At 41.6% G+C, this 11,933-nt stretch overlaps 1 pseudogene; it reads left to right on the top strand.

Moving 5' to 3' along the window:
• The first annotated feature begins 3,260 nt into the window (after window positions 1-3,260).
• LOC135785982 (uncharacterized) lies at window positions 3,261-10,331 on the top strand (annotated as a pseudogene).
• Window positions 10,332-11,933: the final 1,602 nt, after the last annotated feature.

The raw sequence follows: 11,933 nt of genomic DNA, 5'->3' as shown, positions 1-11,933 counted from the left end.
AATTTGGGCAAGGGAATGAAATGAGTCGCCTTCGAGAACCGGTCCACTACGGTTAAAATCACCGTATTACCCTGGGAGGGTGGGAGGGCGGTAATCTAGCGAGATATGGGACCAGGGTCTCGAAGGGACTGACAGCGGTAATAGTAACCCATCCGGAGGTCGATTGGAAGTCTTACCAATGGCGCAAACAGAACAAGCCAAGATGAAATCGTGGGTGTCACGAGCCATACCAGGCCACCAAAATCGTTGCTTAAATAGGAACCTAGTTCTACTAACCCCTGGGTGACAAGCAACACTGGAGGAATGACCCCATTGAAGAACGTCTGACCGTAACTTCTCCGGCACAAAAAGTCGGTTCGGTGAGCAGCGAGCCGGGGGCGTTACCCCTTCTAAGGCTGTCAAAACCTTCGATTCGACCTCCCATATGAGCCCGGAGATAATGATGGTCTCCGGTAAAATGTGCTCGGGAGTAGCAGCGCGATCGGAACGCACAAAAAGACGGGATAAAGCATCGGGTTTGATGTTTTTGGAACCCGACCGGTAAGAGAGTGTAAAATCGAAACGACCGAAAAATAAAGCCCACCGAGCCTGCCTGGAGTTAAGTCTTTTGGCAGTTCTAATGTATTCGAGATTTTTATCGTCCGTCCATACAATGAAAGGTACCCCTGACCCTTCAAGCCAATGACGCCATTCCTCCAGTGCTAGTTTGACTGCTAACAACTCTCGATTGCCAATGTCATAGTTAACTTCCGCAGGAGATAAACGATGAGAATAATACGCGCAAGGATGAACCTTTCCGTCTGAGGATGCGCGCTGGGAAAGCACTGCTCCTACCCCCACCTCTGACGCGTCGACCTCCACTATGAATTGACGTGAGCGATCAGGTGTGACGAGAATGGGAGCTGAAACAAAGCAGCTTTTCAGTTTGGCAAACGCAGCCTCGGCTGCGTCTGACCACCTGAACGTCAAACTAGGGGAGGTCAAAGCGGTCAGAGGTGCGGCTAGTTGGCTGAAATTGGCAATAAAACGCCGGTAGAAAAGAAACAGACCGTGCATGAAAAACGCATTTTTCCGCCTTGACAAAAAGCCCTTTCTCTAGCAACCGCAGAAGCACTCGTTGTACGTGTTGCAAATGTTACTGGAGAGACGAAGAAAAAATCAGTATGTCATCCAGGTAAACATATATAAACTGATCTACCATGTCTCGCAACACGTCATTAACGAGTGCCTGGAAGACCGCTGGCGAGTTCGTGAGCCCGAAAGGCATCACGCAGTACTCAAAATGGCTACGAGGGGTGTTAAAAGCAGTCTTCCATTCATCCCCCTTCCTGATGCGAACCAAATGATAAGCATTACGTAAGTCCAATTTAGTGAAGAAAGACGCTCCCTGCAACCTCTCGAAGGCTGAAGACATCAACGGCAAAGGATACGTATTCTTTACCGTGATGTTGTTCAGTCCTCGGTAATCAATGCAAGGCCACAAGGATCCGTCCTTCTTACCCACAAAAAAGAACCCCGCCCCCGCTGGAGAAGAGGAAGGACGAATGAACCCCATTGCTAGAGAATCAGAAATGTATTTCTCCATGGCCTCCATCTCAGGAACAGATAGAGAGTAAAGTTTGCCCTTAGGCGGAAACGTACCTGGCAATAAATCTATAGCACAGTCATATGGACAGTGCAGAGGGAGAGAATCAGCCCGAGACTTACTGAACACCTCCTTCAGGTCGAGGTACTCCGCGGGCACGTTAGACAAATCCACTGCTTCCCCCTGAAACACAGACTCAGAAACGTTAATACAGGCAGAGACAAGACAGGACTTATGACACTCCTCGCTCCAGCTGGTAACAGAACCCAGTTTCCAGTCAATTTTGGGATTATGGGAGTGAAGCCAAGGATGTCCGAGAACGATGGGTGAGAGGGATGTGTCAGTGATGAAGATTGAAATAGTCTCAGTGTGGTTGCCAGAGGTGATGAGCGTGACTGGAGCGGTGGTGTGCTTGATGGTGGGAAGCTGTAATCCGTTTAGGGCGAAGGGACCGATCTGGTAAGTGAGAGGGATGAACGGTATCTGGAGCTTACGTGCAAGAGTACTGTCAATGAAGTTTCCCTCCGCCCCGGAGTCCAAGAGTGCATCCCCCGTGTGTGTCTTGGTGGACCACCGTAGTCACACCGGAAGGAGAGTGGATGTTGTCGAGGTCTTGTGTGCAGAGACCCGGACCGATAGTAGCCTCCTTCTTACTACCTGGCTTGGTCTTTTACCGGGCATCTCTGGCAATGATGACCCGGTCCACCGCAGTACATACAAAGACCAAGGGATCTCCGCCGATTCCTCTCCTCCCGGGGCAGCCGAGCTCTACCCACCTGCATGGGCTCCGAATCTGAGAGATTGCTGACGGAGACATCGCTGGGGGGACTGGTAGACTCGGGTCTGCGCTGGGACGAGGTGGTGGTCTTCCTTCTAGTCGCCAGGGTTAGACGTTCATCGACCCGGATGGCTAGGTCTACCAGCCCGTTGAGAGAGGTGGGTAGCTCCGCCGTGACGATCTCTCGCTGGATCCGATCCGCCAGCCCATGCAGGAAATGATCCCACTGCGCCTCCTCGTTCCACCTGCACTCCGCCGCCAGGGTCCGGAACTCAATCACGTAGTCAGACACCGAGCGGTCCTCCTGACGGAGCTCGGTGAGGAGTCGGGCTGCTTCTCTCCCGGCGACGGAGCGGTCGAAAACCCTCTTCATCTCCTCGGATAGCAGGAAGAACGAGGAGACGCAGATGTCTCTATTCTCCCACACCGCCATCCCCCAGAGGGCAGCCTTGCCCGTCAGATGTGAAAGGGTGAATGCAACTTTGGTCTCTTCGAGATAGAAGGAACGGGGCTGTTGAGCGAAATGTAAAGAGCAGTGAGATAGGAAAGTACGGCAATAATTGGGCTCACCGGAGTACTTTTCAGGGATGGGTAACAGGGGTTCCGGTAGAAAACTACCCCCTGGAGGTGAAGATGGTGCGGGCGGCGTGGGTTGCGCAGTGGGTGGCGTGGGATGTGGAGATCGCTGAGAGAGCTCGGACACTTTCGCCACCATTGCATGGACTGCCTTCCGCATGTCTTTGATAGCTTTGTCTTGATGATCCATATGAGCCAACGATCGCTGAAGAAACTCCTCGAGCATCGCGGTGGGCTGATCGCCTGCTGCTTCCATGTTGGCCAGATGATTCTGTAATGATACGAAATGCGCGGAAGCAAATGCAGGTGAAAATGTAAACAATGTTTATTGAGAATAAACAAAAAGAGAGAAAGAGAGTCAATGCAGGGTCAGAAGTGTCCAGTGATGGTGGCAATGGTGGCGAGGACTACGGTGGTGAGTTGGTGTTGATGTCTTTGAGTGCGGCGTTGGTGGAGTGGTGAACAGTGGTGAAGATCCGAACTGAACAAAGTAACATCCACACGGAGACGACGACGACAATAGACTATCCAACTGAAAACACATAATCCAAACAGAACGCCACAGAGAACCACACGACACGAGAGCAGACACAAGGAAATCATCTGGCACTGGAACAGAGAGTGAAGTGAGTATATATGGAGTAATTAGTGATGGCGAAGTGAAGCTTTCTTGAAGCAGTGAAGCTTTCAACCCAATTGTATCGGAAAAAGGTTCATTACTCGAAGCTTTTCAAATCAGAACTCAATGAGGACCTCTGCTGGTGAAAGTGCAGTTTCGCAACATGTTCCACAACCAAACAACGTATAAATTTAATTATAAAAGCAAAACTTAATGGATTGACAAATTAAGGATAGATTCATAAATAAATGAAACAATATATTAAATACATGACCAAAGCATGTTCCATTTCATGCGAATGGTACTCCAAACAAAAGTAAGAAATTAAGGATAGACCTTGTCTCAGAAGTATAAAGTGTGAACCAATTAAAAAATATATCATGGTATTAAGTGGTGCAGAAAAGGCTTTTTACTACTATGTATATATATATATATCATAAACTCACTATACAGTAATCGATTCCGTGTAATGCAATACTCCAATACAACCCATGCGAATGGTACTCCAAACAAAAGTAAGAAATTAAGGATAGACCTTGTCTCAGAAGTATAAAGTGTGAACCAATTAAAAAATATATCATGGTATTAAGTGGTGCAGAAAAGGCTTTTTACTACTATGTATATATATATATATCATAAACTCACTATACAGTAATCGATTCCGTGTAATGCAATACTCCAATACAACCCATGAGGGCGCGCCGCGCATCGCACAATTCTAAACCTTTGAATCAGATAACGAAGCAGTCACGTGGGTGTGTGTGAAACGAAGCTTCGGACATCATTGGTCACGTGATTTTGCCAGAACGAATCAAGCTTCGATACAAAGCTTCAATGAAAATCGGTTCGTTTTTTTGACACACGCTTCAGAGCTTCGATCACTAGCAGTAATGATGAACAGCTGGAGCGAGACAATCAACACACAGTTGAGCGGCATCAGGCTGATTAGCACATGGCAGAGCGGTGAGTGAACAAACACACACACACACATGACACGGAGGAAACAATGGATTTTCCTACCGTGACAAAAATATTGACAAATTCTGCATAATTTTTTATTCATTCCAGTAACATATATTGCAATTATAAACAGAGATGTGTCCTTGTTTTATACAAGAAAACATTGTATAATGCTACATGTTGTTAGTGTTTTTTAGGTCATTGTTTTGTGGGTGACAAAGTCTGTTTGTCGGCTGTCAACCTTTGCTAGTGTTCTGGAAAAATGAGTTGTTGTAGTGCATTTTGAATGTGAAAGGAACTGCTTTGCCAAGCTGAAAGTTGGTTAGGAGAACTGTGTGAAGAGTTTTGCAAAAATGACCTAAGTATTGAGAAATGTGTCCTAGCGTCTGTAAAAAACTGTAAACTGCTGTAACAATTTCACTCCAGTGAAAAAAACTAAATTGTCTTCTGTAAAACAAGACCAAGATTATGCTTATATCTATTTGAAGGTGTACATCAACTTTTAAATCTTACGAAAAGTAATCATGTTTTTGTGGTAGAAGTATAGCAGCCATGTTTTGTGTTTGTGTGTGTCTGTGTGTGTGTGTCTGTGTGTGTGTGTGTGCGTGCGTGCGTGTTTGTGCGTGTTTGTGCGTGTGCGTGTTTGTGTGTGTGCGTGTGCGTGCATGTGTGTGTTTGTTTGTTTGCGTGTGTTGATTACTATTAGTACTACACTAACCATGGCTTTTGAAAAACTAAATCCTCGTTATTATGTGGTTACCATGGTTTTACTAGTGCCCAAGGTTTTAACTGTAGCCATGGTTAATTTTCGTAAGGGAATGGGTTCCCTACTGAAAAATCCAGAAAAGACCAGCATAAGCTGGTAGCTGGTTTTAGCTGGTTTAAGATGGCATTAGCTAGTCTAGGCTGGTCCTCCGAGCTTGGTAAAGCTGGTCAGTGAGAGAATCGTGACAAAACTGCAAGCGCAGAGGGATCAGTAGATGTCGGGTTATTTCAGGAAATAGTTTTCCCTTCGTATGCAACAAGTCATTTACAACTGGTTTATTTTACACACAGAGACAGATTCTGCGCGGTTAATTCATATTTGCCGTTCATGAAAGTGTGCTTTTGATTGCACACCACTGTTTGCAGACTTGCAATGCTTTTGGCAATATTTCAGCACAAAAACCGTGCCAAAGGTGTAAGCGTGGAAAAACTGAGGTCAGATGCATACAGTTCTTACTTATTTGCGTAAATATGAAGTTTCAGTTTTACAAGACATGAATTACACTTACAATTAACAGTAGAATGTTGCAAAACTTGTTTTCTTACGCTTGCAACTTGATTTACACCTTTACAAAAAATTTATTTTATGCTTGCAATGTCACGTACACTCTCACAAATATGATCCTGCGCATGCAAATCTTTTTGACGTTATTTTACCCTCATATTAATCTAACATAAATATTTTTTGAATGATAGAGCCAAAGTAAAAAAAAAAGTTAGGTTGTGCCCCGCTTTCCCCTACTAATTATTTTTTCCTTGGCCCGCAATTTTTTAATTTAGGGATAAACTACAGGAGTTACTGTCTGAGTATGTTGTGGACACCCTCGGCTACATTCAGACAGTCAGAGACTTCTGTGACAGAGTGGACAAATGGATCCTTCAGAGAGAGAAGGAGCTGAACACAATAAGAGATATTAAGATCAAGCAGACAAAATCACTCTTAAGTTTGACCATGATCAGCGCTCAGAGAATAAAGTCAAGGGTTTTGGCGAGTACCTGTGGAATGGTTTGACTCAGTTGACAGCTGACTCCAGACGTCAAACACTGGAGAAGACACTGGGTGGTGTCCTGAAGGACACTTTTGAGGGGCTGGAGAAACTTGAGCACTTCCTGGATGCAGTAGAGAAACTAGCTGATACCTCGCTATTTGTTTTCACTGAACAAAGTTTCCTGCCAATGGGCGAGAGTCCTGCATGTGTGCGATCGGTCATCACAGCTGCAAGAAAGGCATCATCTCTACTTATTCACTTTAAACGAAACAATGAAACTTTTTTTCTTCCCATTCTCAATAATGTAGAGGTCCTGGCCTTTCAGCTGGACAAATACATAAACATCACAAAACAGCTTTGTATGAAAATGGAGAAGAAGTTAGTTTGTGACATTTCTGTGATGATTATAAAATATTTAAAAACTAATTTTACACCAAAAATAATACTTTTTATTTCTAAATATTCTAAATTCTATTCTGAAATCTTTGTGAACCGGTTTCCCATTTTTGTTTTATTTTTTTTACAGGTCTAAGAGTGTATTATGGTCTGGAGACATTCATGGGTAAGTATTTTAAATAATGATTGCATGTTATTGTTTTCCCTGTATGTTTTTGACTGTACTAAATCAAAACATACCATAATATGTTTGTAGTAGGGCTGTCAAAAGATTAATCGCAATTAAGCCCATACAAAATATTGTTTTTTTTTAAATAAAAGTTTGTTTTGCATAATATGTGTGTGCACTATGTGTAATTATTTTGTATATATAAATACACATGCATGTATGTATTTAAGAAATGTTTATATGTATATAAATATATTTATTTAGATTTTGATATATTTTGTTTTATATATAGATTAAAAAATATATACATACATAACATTTTTCTTAAATGTGTACATGTATGTGTGTATTTATACATACAAAATAATTGACAGTGCACACACGTATATTTTGCTAAATCAAACTTATATTTTGTACGCGATTAATCGCGGTTAATCTTAGATATTTAGGAAACATGCTTTGTTCACCAAGCTACAATGCTATAGACCCCTTCAAGGTTTGTAAACATTGAATGACTATCGGGTGCGCGCGCCGCATGGGGTCAAACGTTCATACAATCCAGGCTTTATAATTTAATCTAACAGGGCTGGAAAATGATGACTTACCTCAAATGAAGTGAGCACTACAAACACAAGCCTCTTTGATATTTGCATTGTCCCAGTCTGCACGTTAATTGCTTGCAGCCGCAGATGTTGTATTTTTTTGTTTTTGAGATTCTGCATGAATCGCGAAAGCTTAACAAAAGACCTGGTGCGATTTTCAAAGCCCACGACGTAAGTAGGCATTTTTGACGATAACGAATAATACGCAACTCAATCTGCTTAAATGACTTTTCTGACCCCGACATGCACAGTGGGAACTGCCTGTGACGTGAACCGTGAAGGGGTCTATAATCAGTCAACTTTAAAATGTGGATTCTGTATAAGAATGCCTGCTTTTGTTTTTGGTCTGTGTGATCACACCCACTGCACATTTACCCAGGTCCAAACAAAGAGAAAAAAACTATAGGCTACTACTACATATTTGTTGTCCCCGTACTATTACTTTGCAAACTGAGAATTTACAATATTTTACAATTTATGAGGAATATCATGACATTTTATCATAGTTACGTAGCATGCAACCACCGAAAGTTATAAAAATGATCGTTATTAACGTTATCAAAAGCCACACAAGCTGGTTTGTCATTAGCAAAGCAATAAAATCATTGAAAATTTATAAGTTTGATAAAATTATGGTACGTAAACACAAAATGTGAAGCATCGCATTCCTTGCTTTAGATTACTTGTGGGATTTAACTTTGTGTCATGCGAATTTTCCACTTTAGTTTAAAGGGATAGTTCACCCAAAAATATCATTTACTGACCCTCATGTTGTTCCTAACCTGTAGAAATTTCTTTGTTCTGATGAACACAAATGAAGATATTTTTTAAAAATTTTGTAACCAAACCATTCGTGGACCCCATTGATTTCTATAGTAGGAAAAAGAAGTAAATGGGGTCCATGAACGGTTTGGTATAATTGTGGTTTTATGAATTAATACAAATTAGCCACCTTGTAAAATGCGTACATGAGGTTGCATTGGTGTCTGGCAACCCATGTGAGCTTCGAGTCTTAGGTGGGGGGCCAGAGATAAAACCCTCTCTGATAATTAGAATTTGGACTGTGGTACCAGGTACAGCCACTAGCTGTCAATAGCACATAGTGCCTTTTTAAAAATGTCACACTAACATGTACCGGGTCTTTACACCTAATCTCTTTACAGTTGTAGGAAGGCTGATCATTTAGTAAAGTTTCATTTGAACATACCTGAGACCTCCATGCAAAAACTGATTGATCATTTGACCCAGTTGAGCATAATAAGGTGAGACATTATCAGACCTTTACTCTAAGATGAATTACAAATGACTCTGCCATTAATCTTAAACTTCCTTGTCTCCTTGTCCAGGATGGACAGTCACACCAAGCTGGCATTTCTTTTTAAGGAAAATGCTTTGAAATTTATTGGTTTGTTCAGTCAGCGTTACTCTAGGATGGAGAAGTTCCTGTCAGATTTGGAGGAAAGTGCAGTTCAGCTGGACAGGATGAAATTTGGGGCCAATATCTCCACTGTAGCTGGTAGTTCAGTGGGGTTAGCAGGGGGCGTCTTGTCCATTGTCGGCCTCGCTCTTGCTCCTGTCACTGCAGGAGTGTCTTTAACTCTCACTTTGACAGGAGTCGGTCTGGGGGTGACCAGCGGAGTCAATAGTTTGGTCACAGGTATCACTGAAACAGCAGTCAACATTTGCCATGGTAAAAATGCACAAAGAATTTTCCAGATGTATGTTGACGATGTGGAGAAGATTCAAGGTTGCTTGGACCAGGCAATTGAGGAGGGTGTAGAAGGGCCTGATGTGGTGGATATAACCACAGCTATCACAGCTGGGAAGTTGATAGTCCGTGTTGGAGGAGTAGCCAAAAGTATTGATGCCATTGTGGACACAGCTTCAGCTTTTAAAGTCCTTAAAAGTGAGGAGGTAGTGGCCACTGCAACCAGGATAGGGCTGCAGGAGGCACAAAATACCCGTAGCATTCCCAAACTCGCCGCAGACCTGCCTGACATTGGGCAGCTGGCAAAAGGGACACCACTAGCACTCTCGAAAGGAGCTAGAGCTGGATTCATCACTTTAAATGCCCTTTTTATTGGCTTGGATGCCATTTTCATTTGCAGTAACAGTATAAGTCTGGCAAAAGGGAGCAAGAATGAAACATCTGAGCTCATCCGCTCCAGAGCAGCTCTGTGGAAATCTGAGCTTGAGGCCTGGCAGAAAATGTATGATTCCTTATGCATAGGAATATGGAGGTTGAGGAAGAGCCTGAAAGTGTTGGAGCAACCCTTTATTCCTTAGATTTAGACATGTGTGCGTAGGAAATGTTAACATATGTGAAAATATAGGAGACAATTAAAAAAGATAAAAATTTGGAATATTTAGTATTTGCACTTCAAAATAATTACTGTATATTTAGAAAAACAACACAGATCAGTCATCCATTTATCAAACCTTGTGTTATGATAAAGAGTAATTCCAGCATTATGGATGTGACATTTCACTCAAAACTTAAAAAATGAATTCGTCAGAGAATGCACTTATTACCAATATATTGAACTTGATCTGTTTATATTTTCCTAAAATCTTTTTTTAATTTCTACACATGTCTGAGGAAGAAACAATGTTATAATATTTCTCCGTTATGGACGTATGACAATTCTAAAATTTGCACTTAACTATGGAAAAAATGCTTTAAAAACTTTAACAAAGACTTTGCATGGGCAAATATTGATACCTGAGATATCATTATGGTTAAAAACTTAATAGTAAGGTTGACATTTGCATGGAATTGCCCTAAACCATTTACAGTCATTTACATTTTTATTTAGTAGACGCTTTTTATAAGTGACTTACAAAAGCAAAGAAAAACCGAAAATGTTTTGTTAATATATATATATATATATATATATATATATATATATATATATATATATATATATATATATATATATATATATATATAAAATAACAAAATATTGCATATATCTATGGAGGTCTAAGCTATGTACTGTATATTTAATTTACAATGTCAAATAACAAAATATTTGATAAATAAGTGGAGTGGAAATGTGTTTGTTTTGTGTCTTTTTGATTGATTGATTGATTGATTGATTGATTGATTGATTGATTGATTGATTGAGGGGAGTATTTACAGTATATATTTGCATTTTGTGTTATTTGCATTAAGGTAGTGTGAGACATTTAGATGTTTCATTTTGAAGGATCCTACCTTAGATCATCATGTGCAGAATATTTTTATTATTGTGTTTTTTTTGTTTATTCCTAATCATTTATTTACATAATCATCATAATCATTTTATAATCATTAGTTATCCATATAATTGTTTATTTGATTATTATGTTGGCTTGACAAAGCCAACATACTGTTCTTCGATCTAAGCTTATTATTAGTGGTGCTTGCATTTATGCAAAGCATCACTATTATTATTGCTCAAAGATATTATTATTATTCTTCTTTTTCTGGACACTTTTTCGGCGCGTAACTCGTCCCGCACGCTTTGTCGTAGACCCATAAATTAGGGCTCAAATCGACCGGCTTATTGAGGAGAGGTGTGCTATGACTTTTATAAGCGATCGGGTGCAGGATTTCCGAAAGGGGGGCGAAAAACCACCCAAAAAATCCCATTGACTTAACATTGCGCCCAACTTTGACGAGTCATAGCTCCGCTCGAGGATTTTGTAGAAACATGTGGGTTACAACATTTGAAGAGGGTGGTAGGCTCTGTAAGAACATGGATCACAATGGGGTGTAAGTTGTACCCCTGGGGTGTAAGAGGTGCCCAAAAGTGCCCCAATGAAAAGTCAATGGGGCAAAATCCCATAGACTTACATTGCAAAAATTTTGACGGGTCATAGGTCCGAGCCAGGATTTCATAGAAACATGTGGGTTACTAAATTTGAAGAGGGTGCTAGACTCTGTCAGGACGTCCCCCACAATGGGGTGTAAGGTTACCATAGCAACCATTTTGGGCACCCTAGCAACCTATACCATAGACTGCCATTATAAAATGCCCGGATGGATATCTTTGCACCACAGTGTCATAGAGACATGGGGGTGGGCTCATTTTACTCAGGCATCCAATCAGTCTCTCAGGATCCTTACAGACTTACTAAGCCACGCCCCTAGCAACCACTTTTGAGCACCCTAGCAACATAAAATACAAACAGTTATATCTCGGCATCAGAACATCGTAGAGACACGGGGGTTGGACCGTTTTACTTGTGACTAGGGGTGTAACAATTGGGCACATCATTGGCCACTCCCAAGCCACGCCCCTAGCAACCAAATACAGTACCCTAGCAACAGAGTAAACAAAGCCTTATATCTCCGCATCAGAACATCGTAGAGACACGGGGGTTGGACCGTTTTACTTGTGACTCGGAGTGTAATCACTGGGCACATCATTGGCCACTCCCAAGCCACGCCCCTAGCAACCAAATACAGTACCTTAGCAACAGAGTAAACAAAGCCTTATATCTCCACAT

The sequence above is a fragment of the Paramisgurnus dabryanus genome, chromosome 19 (assembly GCF_030506205.2).
Source record: "Paramisgurnus dabryanus chromosome 19, PD_genome_1.1, whole genome shotgun sequence".
In the NCBI taxonomy this organism is placed as follows: Eukaryota; Metazoa; Chordata; class Actinopteri; order Cypriniformes; family Cobitidae; genus Paramisgurnus; species Paramisgurnus dabryanus.
The sequence above is the reverse complement of the archived record's forward strand: the minus strand, read 5'-3'. Positions and strand labels throughout refer to the sequence as shown.